Genomic DNA, 10,625 nt, shown 5'->3' on the forward strand with positions numbered 1-10,625 from the left:
GAGAGTGAGGGCAATGAAGTGAACAGAGACCTGAGAGAGACCAGAGGGACATTCCTGGGCCAGCTGTGGTTGGAGGGGGAATTCTGACTGAATCCTTGACAAATAAAACAAGACAGAGGCTATTTCAGTGTTCCAGAAAAGAAACCACTGGCACATCGGATCGGAATGAGGGACAGAGAGCCGTAAGAAGAAGCCAAGCTAATGAGAGAACCAGCAGCAGCCTTGTGCAAAGTGTGCAACAGCAGACCCAAACCACAGGAGCAGACCAGTTAACCTTTTACAATCCCTCCCTCCCTCCCTAACCCGCCTGGCTTATCAACTACACAGCCAAAGATGTAGGCGCAAACATTCCTCTCACTGGCTCCCCTGGACCAGCGAGACAGGTGGTGAACTGTTTATTAAATACAGGATTTGATGGAGGGAGTCGGCGAGGGAAGGGGGAGTCAAAGGTCATCTCTGTCTGTAAACACAGGGGGAAGGCAGACATAACACGACTACTGCTCCTCTGGATGAACAAGGCTTGAGCTACTCCCTGTTAATGACTCACCGGTTCAACTGAGCTCTTGAATCATTTCACCTCTGCATCTAGACCGAATGACTGCAGTCTACTGACTAAAGCTTTGCCTCACCATACAGATTCTGGGTTCACTAGTCATAGGCTCAAAAGTCAAAGTTCCCCATCTCAGTCATCGCACCACAAGGGATGTGGTTCATTGTGTCCAATAAAAGGAATCACTGCCATATTTAAGAACATGGCTGGGGAAATTACCTGGAGGTTCGAGGCAAAGTTCAAAGCCCGGGACGCAAAACAAAGCGGTCACAAACTGAGATAGGACAGAGTGGATCCATTCACAGGAAATCCAGGCAAGCCAAAAGATCAAAGCCTCGCACACCGACGACGACGTGCGCGGATCGCCAGGCCACTGCGGTTGTCACCCAGTGCCGTCGAGTCCGCCCTTCCAGAAGCACGCGCGCAAACAGCCGGATCTTTGTTCCGAGTGCTTTCGTCATGCTCTCCCCCCCCCCCCCCCGCTCCCAGAGTCATGTCTCCATGGCCTTATTAACACCTGTTATGAACATGCTATCTCACCGGGGGTGACAGCTCCTGTCAGCAGGGACAAATCCACACACAGACCAGGCTTAGTCAGCAGAGTGAGGGCAGACCTGGACCGGTCAGTGTTTTTTTGGGGTCTGTTTGTGATATCTAATGGTCAGACAGGTAGGTGTGTGTGTGTGTGTGTGTGGTGTGTGTGTGTGTGTTGTCAGATGATGTTCGCACCTCCTCATATAAGGACCCGTTCTGGACCACAATGCACCTGATTTTGGGAGGTTAATTGGGGAGGTCTGTGACAGAAACTGCGGGCCTGTGAGGGACTGTGCATGTGTCTATGTGTGTGTGTGTGTGTGTCTATGTGTGTGTGTGTGTGTGTGTGTGCGTGTGTGTCTACTTGTGTGTGGGTGCTGTCTGTGTAAATGAGCTCTTATCTGTCCTTCACTTACCTCCATATGGACAGTCAGATCCAGGTACTCATCCTGTTTCCTGTTCAGGAGTACCCCTACACCTAAATAACAGAGGAACACACACAGACACGCAAGCACACACACACACACACACAGGCAGCAGTAGGCTCACATCCTCAAGCTGAGACAACAGGGTACTCGCAGGGTACTTACAGTATTACAAGGCCATTGTATTCCTGTTTACCTCTGTGGATCCTTGCCCACCCCAACAGACACACGCATTGTTCCAGTGTTCCCTCATGCGTCGCCCCTCTGGCTCACTGCCTCACACTGAATGCAACTGTGTGCAGGTAGGAGGAGTTGGGCTAACCGCCTCTGGCACATCGATTCTCCAGTGATGCCCTTGGAGAATTGCCAGCGTGCTACATCGCGTTGGCCTGGAGTCACGCATTGGTAAGGAGTATTCGTACTTGCAATGACACGAGAAGAGCACGGAGAGGCAGAACCATACAGTATGTGTTCAGCCCTTCCGTGCATTGACTGCATTTCACCCCCTCACAGTGCAGATGTGTGGTTTGCTGTGTTTCAGATCCGCGTCTCCCCCAGTTGGAGGGCGGACCCCGGCTCATAATGGCTTCCTCTCATGGGGCCTGCAGACCCCGAACCACCGCAGGCATCAAAGCTCTCTTTGTGGCGGGAGGCACGGGCGCGGGGTCGGGGGAGGGGGGTGGGTGGGCGGGGGGGGGTGGGCGGGGGGGGGAGTTTCCGGCGGGCGGCGCTCCGATGTGGCCGTCCAGGGACGGAGGACGGTGGCCATGTGTGTCAGCGGCCCACCACATCACAGCATCGGGGGTTCCTCCCCCAGCCCCAGTGGGATCGGGGGGGATCGGCTACGACAGCCCACAATCTCAGTCCCCTCATTGGCCCGGGCCTTCCTTCCTCTACCGCCACCCCCCCCTCCCTCCAACCCCCGTCAACCCCCACCATCACCCAGGCCCCCCCCCCCCCAGCCAAAAAACCACACACACAAGACAGATGGGGGAGAGGGGAGGGCAATTGAGTTGATGAAAAGGGGGGAGTCCCTCTTCCTGCTGTCTGTCTGCTGTCCTTGTTCTCGGTGAGCTTCCACTGATAGCACTGTGACATCGAACATGACGAGTCCAGCAGGGAGGGGAAAACAGTGACACCAATCAGCACACTGGTCGCACACTGATTCGTCAACGTGTAACCTACCAGGAAGCGGGCTGTCGAGCTGTTTTGACCCCCAGCCAATCAGTGTACACACAAGAGACGAGAAGGCCCTTCACTCGGGGCTGATTGGAAACTCAAAAGCCGTGTCTGTCGGTCGAGTCACTTATCAGGGCTGGCAGATCATGGTAGCCCTCACAAACCACATGCAGCGTTCGCTTCGCCCGGCAGCGCTCCCCTCCGCCACCACACATCATCCTCATCCTGCAAGGTCACTGCAAGCAATGACGCAAATCGTTTACAGTTTCAAAGCGTTTCCCCTTCGAAACTGTACTTATGTGGCCCCCCCTTCCGCAAAACCCCTGGGGTATCGCTGTGTGGATGTTGTGTGTTGTGAATTATGGAATATAGATGAAGCTTTTGTACAACCTCAGAGAGCACTTCTCTTCTCCCTTCCACCCACATCACCGATGGAAATGATTAAGCCTATCTGAGTGTAATTCCACCCCCCTCGGTCTGGCTCCTAAAATAGAGGCAGGGAGAGAGAGCGGAGGCCCTGGCGGATGTCTGAAAGCCCCTGATTGGAGCAGCAGCTTGTTATTAGGATGATGTGGGCCTGTGACCACACCAGCAGGCCAGCCATGTTGAGGAGAGGAGCATGGCATCACTCAGACAGTCTCTCTCTCTCTCTCTCTCTCTCTTTCTCTCTCTCTCTATCTGTCTGTCTGTCTCTCTCTCTCTCTCTCTCTCTCTCTCTCTCTCTCTCTCTCTCTCCCTCTCTCTCTCTCTCTGTCTGCCTGCCGTTCTCTCTATTTTTCTCTCTTCATATTTTTCCACCACAACTCGGTTGTGGGTTCAACATCATAGATTTCAGAGACATTCCAAATGTGTGCGTCTCTATGTGCACATGCACACGGGTGCCAGCACGCACATTAAGAGCCCAGTTTGATTACAGAACGAAGATGTTATCTCTTTGACATGGTATCGTGTGCTGCATCTATTTCTTTTTTAGAACCGGCTCATGTGAAAGATTCACTTCTGACGTCGAGGTGTGGAGAAGGTGTTGATGTGGTTTGTGTTCGTTAATCTTATTTTAATCGCCGACACACGCCAGACTCAGGACAAACACGCATCTGTGTTCCACAGGGGGCTGGCCCGTTGAGGAAATGAGCCGTGAGCAGCTGCAGCGGTTCTATGGAGGCAGAGGTTAAACTGAGTGTGTATAATCTAACCACCTGAAAGTCTCGGACCTCCAGCCGCTAATCTGGACGCCCGCTGGGCGACGACTCAAGCATTCTCATCCGAGGTGAGAAAGTCATACAGCCAGGAAAAAGAGAAATTCAGGTTTGTGTGGTTGTGTACAGTAAAGAGGAATTGGTTTTTCACTGGAAGGGCAAGTCAGTTAGGGTAACAGACAAGAACGTTTTAAACAGACCCTCAACTGTCTCCCTGAGGTTAACCAGACACGATTTGACACCAACCACAACCACATTTTTGGGTACAATCACTGTTACACATAGACAAAACAAACATGCCGTACTGAAACTATCAGTCATAAAAAATAAAAAATAAACTCAAATTCGTTTTTCAGAAGGTAGTCATTACAGTATACTGGAATCTTTTGATCAACTAAACTAATGTTTATTGGATCGATACACAAGTTTATGTACAGTGGGGCACGCAAACCACACAGAGTTGTAGAGTTGTGTCTGATCATGACTGGGGATCCACACCAAGACATGGTGTCATCCTGAGGACGGCTGCTTGTGGGGCACAGCATTAACAAACAGGAAAGACTGAGAGCGAGTCCTAAATGGTTGTAATTGATGCATGAATGCAACGTCCTGTGTCATGTGACGGAGCACTGAGGGAATAGGAACCGTAAACGCGGAAACAAAAGGCTGAAACAGTAGAGGCCGATAATCTCGTTTGGGGGTCCTGTGACAGGGGTCTGAATCCCCTGTCTCATCTGCGGGGCCGCAGGGTGCGTGGTACACCCCCTGATAGCGGATCACAAGTTGAGCTACTAAGTTGAGCTACTGCACCACGGATGACCCCACCGAAGGGCCTGCCATCTTTTGACTGAGGCACAGGTCAAAGATGTGACCCGATCACGTGCTCCAAGCCAACACTGCTGGTGACTTGATTCCTTTCGAACTCCTGCTGGTCCCGTAAGCAAACTCCTCCACCATCATCATAAGCCTCTGTCCTAGTACCTGTTCGTTGTTTACTCTGCTCAGTGGAAAATCTCTTGAGGACCAGGGAGCTGACTCGATCAGATGAAGACACAGATAAGAAGATTGTTTCAGTGGAAAATGACTCACTTGTAACAGATGCAATGAAATCATTAACATTTGCACTGTTATGCAGGGAGTTGATGTCATCTAGAGACTGACTCATCAGGTTTTTCCCCTCAATAAGACATCAGCCTTATTTACAGTCCTGGACCTATTTGACGACATCACAGAGATTTCTCTCAGGCACAACTCCCTCTGCATTCACTGATATACGAGTACATTTCAATGAATAAATAGAGTTTGGGTAAAGGTTTCTTGTTAATTAAGACATGTCATAAAATTGTATTTTGTTTCTTATGTATAACAATCTGAGCTGGAAGAAAAAACTATTAAATGTTCATTCAACAAATGGAAAAAAACTTGAAATGGATTGGAAAATGTATTTTGGCCAAAAGCTAATAATATAAGTCAATACTGTCAAAAACAATTACAGAGACGAGCACTGGCCAGAAAGTTCTACTCATTGGGAATGGGTTGATCCAGTCGAACACATGGCATCCAATCACAGTGAGCTTTCGACCTCCCTGTAAACCAGCCAAATCCCTTCACCACCCTCCACCAGGCCCTGTCAGGAGATCCAGTTGGGCCAGAGTTGGCCCACAGGCTCAGAATAGGTCTGTGGCTGCTGCTTTCCTTATGACAGGCTGCCCAAGCCACAGGGCTGGCCCAGGCCCAGGCCCAGGCCGAGTGCTACCCCTACTCCTGCCCCAGCTCCGACCTCAGCCCCCAGAGCTTCTTGTCAACATCTCTGCTCCTATCTACAAACTGCCCCAGCTCCAGCCACCCACCACCTTAGCAGCCTGCCCTAGCAGCCTGCCCCGGGCTCTCTCGCCGCCCCCCCCCCCAGCACCACACCCCTCTGGCCTCTCCAGAGCACCTCTCCACCCCTCGCGTGTTTGCCTTGGCTCAGCCTGATCCTAGGGAACAGCCGTTAATCTGAGGGGGAACTTTGAAAAACGTCTCCTTTTAATTATCAGAGAATTCTGACCGAGTTGCATAATGGTTTCCAAATGGTTAGCACGGGTGGGAGCGGGTGCAGTGGTGGGGGGGGTGGGGGGTGGGGGGGAGTTGTGGGGGGAAGGGGGGGTGGACATGGAAGGGGCGTAAGAGATACGGCTCCGTCTCGTGCTCTGACCCTTGGATGGCCCCCACGCACACGTGTGCCTCGCAGCAGATTGGGTCCAGATTGACCGGGTCAGCCCGGGCTCTGACTGATTGACGGAATAACAGTCTGACTAATAGAATCACAAAGAGCCTCGCCGTTCTTCCCTCCCACTGGCTCCCTAGGCAGCTCTGACGCTGATAGCATCGACCCCACCCAGCGCAATGGGAGTAACACAGGGCTCAAAGACAGACAGTGTTTGCTGGACAGGACTTCTGACTGGCTGCTCTGTTTCTCTGTCCACACTGTCCCTCCCCCAGAAGCAGATCCAACATTAATCTTCATAGAAATAGTTGGTATGAGTCCGAATCGTAATTCTTTTCACTCTGTCCGCCTCCTTGTTCCCAAGACATATGGCGGTCTAGACACAAAGATAGAAAGATCTACTCGTCAAAAGAGGTTGGGGGCAAAGTGGAAATGAAAGTGCTGTAAAACAAAAGCAAAACACCATCAATATGACTCTATTTGGGTAGACACACACACACATACGCACGTACAGCCGGACCACCCCAGAGAACTGACCCGACCCTGTCCCCTGTGGCTCTGCGCTGGCACACGTCCAGAGCAAACTGGGCCTCTCATTGGAGACCGTGGGGGCCAGAGGCTGCTGCAACACAGGCGCCGAGGGGGCGGCCGGCCCACTCTGGTCAACCGCTGGGCCTGGGCTCTGCTGGGAAGGGTGTCACACTGACCTGGCTCTCACACCAGCTGGTGCCAAGGGTTCAACTCAGGGGGGCAGAGGTTACGTGTAAACGACACCCCAGCGACCGAGCGAGGGGGCTGGCTGTGCCGTCGGGGATGAGCTCATTCTGGCCGGGGTCCAGAGGGAGCACAGCAAATCCAGGACCCTGAAGTCTGAGCTGTCCCCATGAAGTCACTCTGCAAGCATGGACCACCACAGCTCCAGCCAGGCCCAGCCTGCACGGCAACACAGACTCAAGACGGACTCAACACAGACTCCACAAACAGACAGACAAAAGGCCCTCTTCAAATGACCACCCTGCCAAAAAAGGGGCTTAGAGCATCTAAGGTCCACTCGAGGCCAACGCAACTGACCTTCCAGGAGAAAAACAGCAACTCTGTTACAAAACGAGGTGAGGTCATTTGACCGTGAGCTGGCACAGGCCGCCACTAGCCTGTCCAAGAATTCCTGTCACTGCCCCGGATGTCACCAGATACCCACAAGCCCTAGGAAGTGCTAGTTATTTTCAGGTCTGAGTGACACTCTGGAGCCAAACCATGTGGCTTGCACTAGGCAATAGCAGAAGGTCGGAGACCTAAAAGGAGGCACTGAAACACTCGCTCATGGCGGCTGAAGAAATGTAATGGGAAGGAGGGTCAGAAGCAGGGGGAGAGAGAGGAGGGAGGAGAGGGAGCAGTCTGTCAGGGCTCTCTGTGGTGGGATCATATCTACAACTTGGCTACTGTAAAGCACAAAATGATCTTGAAACAAAACCTTGAGTACCCTGAATGACGTGACCACCAGCATATTTTGAACTGTCCTCTGTAACTTTGATCAGATTGAGACTTGCCAGAGGACCTTGAAGTCCTTGCTGGTCTCAACAGGATTCTCATTATCAGCTCAACCCAAACAGCAGAGCTGTCCCACTCCCTCCTCTCATCCCTGACACACCGATGACCTAAGATCATCTCTACCCTCTCTATCACAAAGCCAGACAGATACTCACACACAGACAAAGGCACACACACAGGCACACACACAAACACACACACTCGTAGGCACACACATCATCATGTGAGAGTAATCTGGGAGGTGCTTGAGCTGATAGTACTGGTCTGACTCCTCTAGGAAAGCATAGATAAGTGGGAGGCCTAATTGGAGGCTGTCTCCCTTCTAACAAGGCTGGCTACTATACAGCCTAAACAAAAACAACGGAAATCAAGGTAGCTGGTCTTTCAGTAGACTAAACTCTGCCCAAATCTGGCTTGTTGTAAAAGTCAAGAATGGCATTAGATGAACAAAGACTTCTTGTCACTGACAATATGTGAAGAGGTTCTTATAGGAGACTTGAAAAAAAAAAAGTGCTCTTATCTTTGAAGGCAATGGACATAATTGAAAGTTTGTCAGAAGAGAGTAATGGATTGGATTTGATAAAAGAGTAAATTCAGACAGACAATCTGACCTCCTGTCTCAATTAGGCAAATAATCTAGAACTGTCTCTGCGGCACCCATGATATAAAAACACACTGCCCATTAACCTGTGGTCTATAAGAGAACAGAGCCTAGCAATTAGTCCACATTCTTTAAGCCATCCAGCTGCCTCCATCCACAAAATACTATAATTCCAAACAACAACGTGGTAATTTCCTAGGCAGGGAGCGTATGCCTGGCAAACTGCTGATTACGGCCTTTTGGAAACTTATGAAGAATGTGGTTTCCTGAGGAGAGGCGGAATCAGCTGTCATATTCATAATTATAGCACTTCTGTTATTTCCATCATAATCGTGTAAATAACTTATCTGCTATTTCGATCAATCATATAATTAGCTCTCCACTATTCGACAGTTTTGACATTAACATATTCTTTTGAAATGTTCTACAGTGCTTCTGACATGTTTGCGTTTTCAGAATTCATAATGCACCTCAGACAAAAGCACTGATGAATGTTGAAATTAGCAAGATCAGAGCAACGATTAAGAGTTTACGGACTGCCTAAAAACGTTTAGCACGTCGCCAATTCCCACTTCATTCACGTATTTAGCGGCATTCTTTTCCTATCTATCGGCAGCGGAGAAAACACCATGGTTACGCCCATAGTTATGTCCATGGTTACGCCCATAGTTAGACATATCATTCATGTCAGCTCTTCCATTGAGATAAGTGCTGAAGGGCACTACAGGCACGGCGTGGTCTGCTGAAGCTGAACAGGCCACGATTGTTCTATGTTTGGGTTCCATTCGAGGGTGCAAAAAAATACCTTGAATATGACAGAGTGCTCTAATAACTGCCCCACAGCAGCAGCACTCTATAACTGGGGGATAATTAGCAGCTTTGCTAATGAATGTGGGGCCATAACGGGCTAATGAGCTGGAGCTCACATGTTAGTCTCCTGTGCCAGGTGTTGGAGGGCAGACAAGAACTCCCAGCAGGAACAACACCTGGGGGCAATCAGGCCAGCCAGCTCTCCCCTCCTCTCCATTACTCAACATCTCAATTAATCTATACTGGTACCAAGGGAGCTTTATGAGTGAATGAGAATTATACTCTACAGCATGGCACACTGAATCAAAGATATTTCAACAATACACTAAATCAATTCCATCATTCGTTGGAACCATATCCTTGTAGTTGTTCGCATAATGCTGACAACACTAGTCCTTACTTGGCCTCCATGTTCAGGTCATCGGGGCATGAGATTGACTCTCTCCATGCTATTGCTTCTTCTCATTTAAAAGGAGGGAATCACACGAGACAAATGAGAAGGCCTCTCCCCTTCTGTGTAATCACAGCCAGACAGGGAGACTGGATTGTGTTTCTCTTAAACACACACCAGACCTCACTGTCCTCCTACAGCCAGGTCTGCAGGCCTGCTGAGATGACGCAGGAGGGGAAAACAAAAACGAGATGAAAATAAATCATAATCAAAATCAGGAGGTTTGGAAATCCCCTCGTGATACTGCCTTGTGTGTTTATGCGAGTGTCTGTTCCGATGTCAGTGTCCACACACTAAGTAGGTGAGATAAGTTGGTCCACTTACCTTGCCCTGAGGCAGAACCGCTGTTTCTACTGGTTTGGCTTGACTATGTAATAGAGGGCCTTACAGCTATTTATACTGGACAGCTGGAACCCAATTGCCATGTCTTTATAATAAACAACATGGATCATGTCACGATCAACTGTCAGAACAGTAGTTATTGCTCTGTCTTACTGCCTTTCACTTAACATGGACACCCATATCCCCTCAGCTGAAGTTTTACATAGTCATGAAAAGACAGGACTTTATTAAAAGATAGGACCTTATTAAAAGTCTATTAAACCGATTTTGGCCACTCCATTATCTGAGTTGGGCAAATTGCTATGGGCACTTCTAAATCCCATAATAAACAGAACAGTGGAGAGTACAAGGAGGTCTTTCCTAATATCACACTAAAGTGAGTCAACGAGGAAGCAGCCTCCTCCCCTCTCCCTCTCTCTAAAAGGCCACCATTGTATAAGAGGCATCGCCATGACTACTGCCAGCGAACTGTAAGCCTTTTAGAATTATTTGCATTCCTCCCTCTTCAGAGCACTGTAGCAAAGCTGCTCAGTTTACCAGCAGCCCTAGACAGGAACACACCATTTTCTTTAAATAACAAAAACAGGAATTTCCATCTAGCTGGGAATTAATTAAAGTAGAATTACTGGATGGTGAGTGGGCTACGGAGCAATATTGAACAAGTCAGACCAACCCAACGGCGGTGCCCAGGGATGATGGAGGCGAACATGGACCGGGGATTGTGTGAGGAGGCAGGCTGGATGGGAAACAGAGGCTCTAATCGTCAGTGACGAGGCAGAG

This window comes from Hypomesus nipponensis, chromosome 17 (genome assembly GCF_054491055.1).
Source record: "Hypomesus nipponensis isolate SF chromosome 17, ASM5449105v1, whole genome shotgun sequence".
Classification (NCBI taxonomy): domain Eukaryota; kingdom Metazoa; phylum Chordata; class Actinopteri; order Osmeriformes; family Osmeridae; genus Hypomesus; species Hypomesus nipponensis.